Consider the following 12,146-nt stretch of genomic DNA (forward strand, 5'->3'; position numbering starts at 1 on the left):
TATCTAGGGCTTAACCCTGTGCCTGGCTTTTGGTCCGAACTCAAAAATATTTATTAAAGTGAATCAATCAATAAAAGAAACACATACACATCTTTTACGTCTCTTTTCTCTCTTCCTTAGGGATGAGCACCTAGAGGCAACAGACCTGGTTCTCAAAATAACTTCTGTTGGTATATCAATAAATTTGAATTCAAGTGACCTTGGTTTTAGCCAAGTCCTAACCAATTGTCCATGGCTTCTCTGCTAATACATGGCAAGAATTTTAACTCACTACAGGCCACCTCTTTGCAATCTTTCAATATATAAAAAGGCACAGAAATATCTATCTCCTTAGAGAGAGAGAGAGAGAGAGAGAGACTTCTTTCAAGGTATCACTTCTTACTATCAAACCAATCATTAATGAGCTTTCTAACTCAGACACTTATCACAGTTTATCACTTGTATTTTAAAACTCAGTCTATACCCACCCTGCCACATATGGTCACAGCTTGTTTGCAAAGAATGCTGATCATGCTTTCAAACAAAACTGTTCCCATATGCTGTGATTCATCCCCCCTTCCTGCCTTTGCTTCATTTGTTTTAGAATTGGAGTTTAATTTTGAAAGGGTTGCTGTGACAGGAAGTGACTGGGGGAGGGAGAATTGGAAGAGGCGGATAGATGCGCTGAATGGTGCTTATTAAACCCACAGCCGGGATCAGACTGTTGGATTGGGAAAACCCCTTAAAGGAATACCAAATTCCCACTGAAGCCCTTCCTTCCAGTTTAAACCAGGGGAATGAGGAGGACACAGAAATGGGGGGAAGGCCTTCCTTTCTACAATGCATGATAGTCCCATTTACATTATGACTGAATCCAACATATGGTTCAGCTGCTGACCAGAGTGACATTTGGAAAAGTGGAAGCATTACCATCTCCAGAGAATATTAATGAAACCAAGGAATGAGGTGGGTGATTGCTTATTACAACTCAGTGCAAGAACTTTTAATGAAGTAAAATGTAATGTAAAACTAACTAAGCATTCTTGGATAATTCATTCCTTCAGTAAATACTATTCAGTATCCATTATGCATCATAGCCCTTTCTAGGTATCGGGGATACAATGCTGGTAAAAAAAAAAAATCCAGATAGATACCCCTGCCCTCACAGAGCTCACATTTTAACGGGGGAGGGTGAAGAATTAAACAACTAAACAAGAATAGGGATGTCAGACTTTGATATGGTTGTGGATGAAGTAAGAAAGGAAGAGCATTACAATGTGAGAGTGAGGTTGGATGGCTGGTATTTTTAAAAGAGTGGACAGAGAAGGTCTCATCTATCAAGTGAAGAAGTAAGCCAGGTGGCTGTGGGAGGCAGGAGGTCAATCTAAGTAGATGGAAGAGCAAGTGCAAGAGTCCTGAGGCAGGGACACACTTTGTATGCTCAAGGAACATCAAGGAAGCTAATGGTATGAAAGTGGAATGTCAGAGAGAAAGTCAGACAGGTAAAAAGGGACCAAGTTAAATAGAGCTCTGTAAGTTGATTATGAAAACAGTATATTGTACTCTGAGAAGGGAAACAATGGAAGGGTTTCGAAAGATGAGTGACGTGATGTGAATTACATTTTTAAAGGTACACTGTGGCTGCTGTGCGGAGACTAGACCACAGTGAGTGGGACAATGGTAGAAGCAGAGTGGTCAGTGAGACAGGAGGCTACTGGAATAATCCAGAAACTCTGTGGCACTCTGCAACATGGCTGTCAGAGAGGAAGTGGTAAACTGGTTTTGGTGGCTGCTGTAACAAATTATCACACACTTGGGTGTTCGAGACAACAGAAACTTCCTCTGTCGCAGTTCTGGAGTCCAGAAGACCAAAGTCAGTATCACTGGACCACAAGCCAGGTGTTAGCAAGGCTGTGTGTTCTCTAGACTCCACTTCTTGCCTCTGAGCGCTTCTGGTAGCTGTGTCATTCCTTGACTTGTGGCCACATCTTTCCAATCTTCCAGGCTGACATCTTCTCACCTCTCTCTTCTCCATCTTCATATCCCCCTTCTCCTCTGGGGGAGATCCCAAATCTCCCTCTGTCTCCTCCTTAAGGATACATGTGATTGTATTTAGGTCTCATGTGGATGATCTCCCCATTTCAAGATCATTAATTTTATCAATGCTCCAGACCCCCTTTTTAAAGCCATTTTGGGTAATATTCACAGAGTCTAGGGGTTTGGGTATGAATCTTTTGGAAGGGGGGGCTTCTACAGTAGAAGTAGTAAGTCATGGATATTTCTTGAAGGAAGAGCCAATGGGATTTTCTGATCGATCACTTGTTGGGTGGGACAGAGAGGAGTAAAGTACAATCCTGAGATTTTTAGCCAGAGCACCTGGACGCTTCTTCAGAGGAAGATTCTGGAAAGAACAGGTTCAGGAAAGCAGATTAGGAGATCATTTTTCTTATATGTTAGGTTTGAAACGTCTATTAAATATCTAAGTGGTGACTTGAGGAGGGGGTCAGACATGAATCTGGATTCCAGAGAAGGCCAGACAGGGATTAGAAATTTGTGAATCATCAGAGTATGTGTGGAATTAAAGCCACAAGACAAAGTGAGATTACCTCGCATGTGCTTTTGAACTGTGTCCACTTGGCCAAACAGAAGTATATTCCAGAATCTTTTTTCTTGTATGGTTCCACATTAAGACTGACCAAAAAAGAGATGTGCATGAATCTGGGAGGCGGGAGTGAAGCAGCCATCATGACTCTCTGACGGTGTTTGATTAGCTGCGGACAGAGACAGACACTTAGGCACTGGTGGCTCCAGCTCTTCTCTCCCCTCTCATCCAGCTCCTCTTCCCAACTGGTGGCCCTCTTGGCCAACAGTGGCCCCGAGCCCACTACCAGACTCAGAGGCAACGGCCTTCCCTAGACTTCTCCATCTCTCTGCTGTAGTCCCACAGTAGCAGGTGGATGTGCCTCTGGGAGTCCCAACTCTGTCCGTCACCCCAGTGCTTCCTACTCAGGAATTCTGCTCAGATCTCTTCCTGCCCCATGTCAGACCTTCCTTCCCAATGGTATAAGGTCTTATCCCAACAATAAATCCCAATTCCATTGTGGTTCTGCTTCTCTGGTTAAACCCTGACTACCCATATACCTGGGGAGTTAATCCAGACAAGGAAAAGTCTAAGAACTGAGCCCTGGGGCTCTCCAAAGTTTGGAAATCAGAGAGAAAAGGAGGCATCAGTGAAGGAAACTAAGCAGGACTGGCCACTGTAGCACCTGACATTTATACAATGGGGAGGGGAACGGAGGGGGTTCTTAAAGAGAAGGAATATAATATTATAAATAAAAATTAAATATAAAAATAAATATACATTTAGAATGGGAAAAGAGGTTACATCAAATTACAATTTTTAAAGGCTGGAAAATACAATAAATCACATTTTAAATTATTTCACTGTTAATATACCCCTATAATACTTCTACCTGTACATTTTTTGGCTGCTTACTTTTTGATCAGCCTTTCATATTACAATTATTTTATACTGTTACTTTCTACAGAGAAAATAGAAAAATAATCATTCTTCCTTCTAGGATGACCGATCTCAGTTTTTAAATTTTTAGTCTGTATGCATAAAATGCATAAAATCTGTGTATTCACAAACAGGCTTCTTTGTAATCCTGTTAGAAGTCTGGGCTCCACAAAAGGAGAACCTTCTAAATCTGGGCTGTAGTCGTGCTGAGTTTACGTCTCCCTGCTGGTGCCACCTGGATGGCTTCCCAGAACTGAGACCCAGCCACTGCCAGTGTTGCCACCACCCACAACTTTGCTGAGCCCAGTGGGGTCACCACCCGGGGCCCCGTGGGCAAGACGCTATAGCAGGAGCTGATGACCCTCATGACGTCGGGTGACAAAGGGATTTCTGCCCTCCCTGAATCAGACAACCTTTTCAAATGGTTGGGGACCATTCATGGGGCAGTTGACACAGTACATGAAGATCTGAGGTATAAGCTCTGCCTGGAGTCTGCCGGTGGCTATCCTTACGATGCACCCATGGTCAAGTTCCTCACGCCCTGCTACCACCCAGTGTGGACACCCGGGGTAGCATCTGCCTGGACATCCTGATGGATCATCCTGCTGTCCATCGAGAGCCTGCTGGGAAAAGCCAACACTGAGAGCCCTTTGAACACCCATGCTGCCAAGCTCCGGAAAGACCCCACAGCCTTTAAGAAATTCCTGCAAGAGTGGCACCCGGGTGGCTCAGCTGGTTAAGCAGCAGGCTCCTGACTTTGGTTCAGGTCACAATCTCATCACTCAAGTTCGAGCCCCATGTTGGGCTCTGTGCTGACAGCATGGAGTCTGCTTGGGATTCTCTCTCTCTTCCCCTCCCTTGCTCATGTGCTCTGTTTCTCTCTCTCAAAATAAATAAACTTCAAAAAAAATTTTTTTAAAGAAATACCTGCAAGAAACCTACTCAAAGCAGGTCTCTAGCCAAGAACCTGACTCTCTAGCCTCTCTCCTTGTATTGTCTTTTTATTTCTTCTGTAGATAGTCTGTCCTTTCCTTCATTTCTGTCTAGGACTCTGTGTCTTAAGCTGTGCTGTCATTTTTGAAATTAAGTCTCTGGTTGAGTCCTTGTGTTGAATATATTAAACAAATAGGTTTTTTTTTTTTTAATAAAAAAACAATCTTCTAAATTTGATTTCAAACAATCCTTATGTTTAAAAAGATTTAAAATATACAGTACATGTATAATTGCGTTCTCTTATATTCCCGATAAGAGTGAACTTCCAATTTTAATAAGGTATCAAAGAATAAAATATTACAAAAAGAAAATATGATTTTACCCATCTGATGAAAAGGAGGATTTTGCACCGACTGCTTTTCAAACCTTCTCTTTGACTCTGACGTACTGGTGCTCTGTGCCAGGGGACAGACACATTAATATCATGATTTGACTTCTGAACAACACCTGTGCATCTTGATGCCCGTTAAGTCAGCACATTAGGCAGCGGGAGTATTTTTCAAAGCCATGCCTGCCCCAGAGGGATAGAGAGAACTCTACTAGACACAAAAGAAACTACAAAAGAACACAAATGTATCCCACTAAACCCCAACTAAAGCTATCTCCAACTCGACTTGCCCTAAGCCCCATCTCCAAAGGGCTTGCGGCCATTCTGCAAGGGAAAATTCGAACTTTCTAACCTGCAAACTTTCAAACATACACACAAGTAGACAGAATAGTGCAATCAATTCCCTATAGTCTCGGCAGGTCAGCCAAAGCAGACCTTCTGGGATGCCCCGTGAGCTAATTTGCTCAGTCAACTTAAATGGCACACTGTGGCGGGGCACCAAGGCCCAGCGCCTGTCAATCTTTGTTCGGTAGATCACCCATTTCGGACACGAATGCCTGGCTCCGAGAGAGGGAAAATACCCAGGTTCCAAATCAGGCCATATAAATCTTAGTTTTGTCATTTATTTCCTGAAACATTGTCACCTGCAATACTGAGAAATTTCACTGTGTGTGAGTGGAGGTGAGTAAGAAAGTCATTCACTGTATGAAAAGTTCTGTAGAGAACTTCTCTCTACCAAATGCCCAGACTCTTGTCAACCACCAGCAGGTGGGCCCAGAGGCCAGACCCTGCAGCTATGGATGAACCAGTGTGTGCCCCTAAGGTGAGAACAGAAAGAAGCAAGGCCTCAGATGACCATATGGCTACCTAAGGCCCCAGCTACTCATCTAACAGAAAAACCTCCAGGTCATCTTAACTCACGTCTCTCCCCAAGTCCTGGCTTTTGCCAAATTCTGACCGTTTTTCCTTCACGTTTCTCAATCTGCCCTACTCCTCTCCCTGTTCTTTTGCAGAGGCAGGGTTGTTCGAAGAAAATGTGTAATATGGTTAAAACAAATAGCCAGACATGTTGGGATGAGCATTGGGTGTTGTATGGAAACCAATTTGACAATAAATTTCACATTAAAAAAAAAAAAAACAACACAAAACAAATAGCCAGACAGGCTCAGAAAAGCCTCAGAACAGTCAGAGCCTGGAGAGGGAGGAGAGAGGAAGAGGAAGACAGTGTGAATCTTGCCTTGGATTGTGGGAACAACAGGTGCTAAGGATGGGGAGAACTGAGCTGGTGGATGGATGGCTATGATCTCCGTTGGCTTGTCTGCACCGGGACCATGTGACTGCCAGGGAAAGGGAATGTCTCAGAGACTCAAATTCCCTGCTCTGTCCATAACCACAGTTCACATCTGTTACAGCCAAGACAGTGTCTTCGCCTCTTCCCTGCCGGGCCTTATGCTGGGTTTCCCGGGGGTATGACCAGGAGCCTACCAAACACTTCCAGGTCCTTTATGGAGCACCCCGGATAACCTTGCTACTCTGGAGTCTACCCAGACCTGTCTCTTTCCCTCACAAACCTAGCTCCCCGCATCACTCTCCCATCTCAGAACATTTCTCCAAATTAACCTTTTATTTTTTTTTTTGAGAGAGAGAGAGAGAGAGAGAGAGAGAGAGAGAGAGCACGTGCATGTGCACACGTGAGCAAAGCCTACAGGCAGAGGGAGAGAGACAGAATACTAAGCAGGCTCCACACCCAGTGAGGAGGCCGACTTGGGGCTCGATCCCTTGACCCTGGGATCATGAATGGAGCCAAAACCAAGACTCTGAAGCTTATCCAGCTAAACCACCCAGGCACCCCCAAAGTTTCCCTTCCTGACCAAAACTTGACTGCCCAGCCCAACTCCTCACATCTCCTGCCATCCGTCATCAATCTCAAATTCACACAGGAAGTCTTTTGCCCACAGATTGAACCGGGACATTCTGTTGCTCTGACATTGTCACTTGCCCAAAGAAAGTGCCTTCCCCTAGCCTTGTATGACACCTCCCACACACGGGCCATTAGCATTCTCAAAGAGCAACACAAAGAAGTGGCTTTGCCGTTTCACAGCAGAAAGTGGAAGATCAGATCCATGAAGTCTGTTCCAATATGAGATTAAATGTGGAAATAACCTTGACATTCGGAAACAGAGTTTTTGCCCAAAACTTGGCTTTGAAAGACAGCTGAGCCACTGAGGGGGTCACAAAGACTCAGCAGGACTGAAGACAGGTATTTGTTAGTTTTCAATCAGCATTTGGAAATTGTGGCACTATACAATTTTCTCTAGTATTTTTTCTTATAACAGTAACACTGCAGTAAAATTATGATAGAAAATGGAAAAATGTGAAATAGCTTATAAAAGAAAACGAAACCAGCTCTGATCCCACGAAATGGAAATAGCTGCTATTACTGTTTTAGTGTATTGCCTGCATGTGTTTTTCTACTCATACGTAATACATTATTACAGCTTATTTACATACATATAGCACGAATTCCTTATTAACACAGTTTGAATTATATCTTATGAGTATATTCTGCATCCCTGAGAATGCTAAAGAACAGTGTTACATGTCATTATGTAAATACTTTGTAAATGCGTTCATTGATACCTGACTACTCCTATAGAAAGTTTATGGCATTCTCAAACCAACAGAGTAGTGATCTACAGAGTATGGCTAAGCAGCTGTATGACCTTGGGCAAGTTTCTTAAATCTTGTGTGCCTCAGTTTCCTCCATTTAAAATGAGGATAATAGGGGCGCCTGGGTGGCTCAGTCGGCTAAGCATCCGACTCTTGATTTTGGCTCAGGCCATGATCTCACGGTTCGTGAGATTGAGCCCCGCCCTGGACTCTACGCGGACAGCACAGAGCCTGCTCGGGATTTTCTCTTACTCCCTCTCAATCTCCCTCTCTCTCTGCCCCTCCCCCACCTGCGCTCGCTCTCTCAAAATAAATAAATAAACTTAAAAAATATAAAACAAAATGAGGATAATAATAGTTTCTACTTTGAAAACCTCATGCAGCCATTAAAGGGGAAATAGTGTGTTAAGTGCTTAGACTAGTGTCTGACATGCAGTATTAAATACAGCTGAATTCTCCATCATCTCTTTATTACTCCAATACTTCTTAATGAGCGAGTACATTTATAAGAAATCACATAACTATTCAAAGTTTGGTAAGAGTTATGGTTGACCAGCGCCTTATTCGAGGTTTGAGTGACTTGGAAGCTGAACAGCAAACATTTCCCAAAGGCCAGATAGTGTAAGTGGTGAGAGATGAGTTTTGGATGAAGACAAATAAAGGTTTAATCCGTGATAATTGTGATCAGGATTGCTGCAATTAGTACAAAGGGCCAGTAATGGTTCTCAGAGCTTTGTTTATATTAGCTCATTTAAGCCTCACAACAGCCTGAAGATACGGGTATTATTATTAGCAGGACACTGAAGCACGTGAGGTTATGAAATTTACAGCCAGGCCACAGGCTAATAAAAGGCACAGGGAGGATTTGAGCTCAGATGACCTTAGTCTAGAGCCTCTGCTTTGAAACACCGCTATAGTAGTCCCTCCTTAGCCATAAGGGGTCATTTCCAAGGTCCCCAGGATGCCTGAAACCACGGACGGTACTGAACCCTCTATGTACCACATTTTTTCCCCTAAACATAACAACCTGGGATAAAGTCTAATTTCTAAATTAGGCGCAGTAAGAGATTAACAACAATAACTAATAATAAAATAAAACAATTATAACATACTGTAATTAAAGGTACCTGAATGTGGTCTCTCTCTCTCTCTCAAAATCTTATTGTACAGTTGACCCTTGAAAAACAGATTTAGGGGCGCCTGGATGGCTCAGTCGGTAAAGCGATTGACTTCAGGTCATGATTTCAAGTTTGTGAGTTCAAGCCCCAGTTCCGGCTCAGTGCTGACAGCTTGGAGCCTGAAGCCTGCTTCGGATTCTTTGTTTCCCTCTGTCTCTGCCCCTGCCCTGCTCGCACTCTGTGTGTATGTGTCTGTCTCAAGAAGAAATAAACAGGAGAGAGGAAGGAAGGAAGGAAGGAAGGAAGGGAGGAAGGGAGGAAGGGAGGGAGGAAGGAAAACACAGGTTTGAACTTGCAGGGTCAAACTTCTACGCGGGTTTTATTTTTTTATTATTACAGTATAATACTGTCCATGTACTCTCTCTTCCTTACGACTTAACATTTCCTTTCTCTAGCTTGCTTGCTTACACAAATACAGTATGTAATACATATACAAAACATGTGTTAACCGACTGTGTTCTCCGTAAGGCTTCCGGTCAACAGCAGTCTATTAGGAGTTATATTGGGGGAGGTCAAAAGTTACAGGTGGATTTTTTACTGCGCTGTTCGGCACCTCTGACCCCCGTGTTGCTCAAGGTCGTCTGGACTCACCTTTCTTCTCGAGACAACGCGAGATGATAAAGCGCCGGCCAGAGGGATGAGTGAGGAGAATGACGTCACGGCGTGACTTAGCGCCGGACTATCATCTACGTTCTGACGCTGCGTCAGAGGCGTCAGAGGCGTCTGAGGCCGATCACCGGCTTCCGGCTGCGGTCGTCCAGGTAACCGAGACCACCGAAAGCGCGGAACTGAAGGTCAGGGGAGACTACTGTATATTGTTCCGCCTTTGAAGAAGTTATTTAGCATCAGCGAGTCTCTTGTTAACTAGCTTGTGCCCTTTTCCTCGTGGATTTGAAGAAACGGTATGTTCTTGACATAAGCCCTCGGCCAATTACATGTATTGCAAGTATCTTTTCCGACTCTTTAAAAGCTTCCCTTTTGACTAACATAATGGAGTCTTTGTATGAACAGAAGTTCTTAATTTTTTTAAAAAAAGATTGTATGTTTTTATTCCTTTTTGAGTAAACTCTACACCCAAGGTGGGGCTCGAACTAACGACTTGGCAATCAAGAGTCACATGTTCTACCCGCTGAGCCAGACAGGTGCCCCTAGAAGTTCTTAATTTTAATGTAAATCCAAAACGTCAATATTTTCCCATATACTTAGTGACTTTTGTGCCTGTCTTTTCTTCTAGCATTGTGCCTTTCCTTTCCCTACAATGTCCTTGGAACTGCCTTTTTAAATATGGTGTGAGGTATGAATCAAGACACATTTTATTCCCATATGGATATCCAATTGACACAACACCATTTGTATTGAAAAATTGCCTTTCTTTCACTGCTCTCAGGGTCCTTATGTATGTGAGTTTACTCCTGAATATTCTATTCTTTTCTACTACTCTATTGATTCACCTTGTACCAACATTATAGTAATTGTGATTTTAGAATAAATTTGCCCGTTTCTACACTACTGCTGACCCTTTGCATTTCCATGTAAGTTTAGAATCAGCTTGACAATTTCCACAACATGGCCTGCTGGGATTTTGATTGGAATTGCACTGAACCTATAAATTAATTTGGGAAGAATTACAATTTTACAAAATTGTCTCTTTATTCTCTCTTCCCAGCCACAAACATGGTAATTCCTTCCATTTAGTTCAATATTCTTAGTTTCTTTTAATGATATTATATAGTTTTTACAAAGCAATTAAAAAAAAACACATCTAACAGGTTTGTTCCTAGGCATCTGTGGTTTTGAGTTATTATTGTAAATGGTATTATTTTAAGTTTCATTGTACCTCCAATACAATGTTGAAAAGGAGTAGAAAAATCAGTATCAGGCATTCTTGTCTCCTTCCCAACCATAGGCAGGAAGCCTATATTTCACCATTAAGTATGTTAGCTCTAGGTTGCAGGCACTAATTTTTATGTTCTTCTCCTCCACTAATTTCCCTTCTTGTCCATCCCTTCTCCATCTTCTGTAAAAACTTCTCAACTTCTCTTGCCTGCCTCTCTCACCTCTTATCCTCTCTTTGTCTTTGTGGGTTTCTGTATTTTTATTTTTTTAATTTTAGTGAGGTTCCAAGAAGGAATCAAGATAAACAAACATGTGTTGAACTTGTCATGACTAATTAGAAGTCCCCTAAGAGTAGACATGAAACAATCCATCTTTTTAAGTTTATTTGTTTTGAGAAAGAGAGAGAGCAAGCACACGTGTGAGCAGGGGAGGGGCAAAGACAGAGGGGGCAAGAGAATCCCAAGCAGGCTCCATGCTGCCAGCACAGAGCCCAACGTGGGGCTCTATCCCATTAACCCTGAGATCACGACCTGAACCAAAATCAAGAGTCAGACGCTTAACTGACTGAGCCACCCAGGTGCCCTGAAACAACCCCCCCCCCCTTTTTTTTTAAATTTTTTTTTTTAACATTTTATTTATTCTTGAGACAGGGAGAGACAGAGCATGAACAGGGGAGGGGCAGAGAGAGAGGGAGACACAGAATCTGAAACAGGCTCCAGGCTCTGAGCTGTCAGACCAGAGCCCGACGCGGGGCTCAAGCTTACGGACCGCGAGATCGTGACCTGAGCCGAAGTCGGCCGCTTAACCGACTGAGCCACCCAGGCACCCCTGAAACAACCCCTTTTTTAATTAAGGTGTACTTAATACACTGTATGACAATTCTGTTTCCTAAATTGGCAGACTTTTTTTTAACAAGTTTCTTTTTAAATCTTCATGGATTTGAAAAAATGTGGGAAGCAGAAATGTATCACATACATCAATTGTAGCTTCCTTAAGTGATAAAATAATAAAGAAATTTTATTTCACCGTAATTAGAATCTCACTTTGAGGTGTCAGAAGCCACCTTTATCTCCAATGATTTTTTTTAGTTGTGATTTATTTTTTAAGTACTCTCTACACCCAATATGGGGCTTGAACTCACAATCCCAAGATCAAGAGTTGAATGCTCTATGAACTAAGCCAGCCAGGCACCCCTCAAATGATTTTCTTTATAGGCTAATGTGCTGCTTTTCTGACAAATTCAACTCCCCACTTCCTGGAGGACTCCCTTAGGCATCCCTGAGTAATGACCATTGAGCCTTTGCTTACGTACCTCCTATGCCAAAGAGTTTATCCATGTATAGACACAAATATTTACCTCAATTTCACACTTAAAGGAGGTTCACTTAGGCTTGCATACTGAAAATAATGGAAAAACCAACTAAACAGTGGCTTAAATAAAGCAGGGGTTTTATTATTGTCCTAGAAGAAGGAGTCCAGGAGTGGTCATCCAGGGCTGGTCTGGCAGCTCCCTGGGGCTACCAGTAACCTGCCCTATTTCTTGCTGTCTGTTCCTTCACTTTCAGGCCAAGCATGGCCTTTAGCACCACGTTTATAAGAAGTGTCCTCCACCTCCAGAAAAGGTGAAAGGAAAGTGCAAAAG

The 12,146-nt window shown here is 42.9% G+C and overlaps 1 pseudogene; it reads left to right on the forward strand.

Annotated features, from left to right (window-relative positions):
* Positions 1 to 3,738: 3,738 nt before the first annotated feature.
* On the forward strand, positions 3,739 to 9,433 carry LOC125148683 (ubiquitin-conjugating enzyme E2 C-like; annotated as a pseudogene).
* The last annotated feature ends 2,713 nt before the right edge of the window (positions 9,434 to 12,146 follow it).

Source organism: Prionailurus viverrinus, chromosome D3 (assembly GCF_022837055.1).
Source record: "Prionailurus viverrinus isolate Anna chromosome D3, UM_Priviv_1.0, whole genome shotgun sequence".
In the NCBI taxonomy this organism is placed as follows: Eukaryota; Metazoa; Chordata; class Mammalia; order Carnivora; family Felidae; genus Prionailurus; species Prionailurus viverrinus.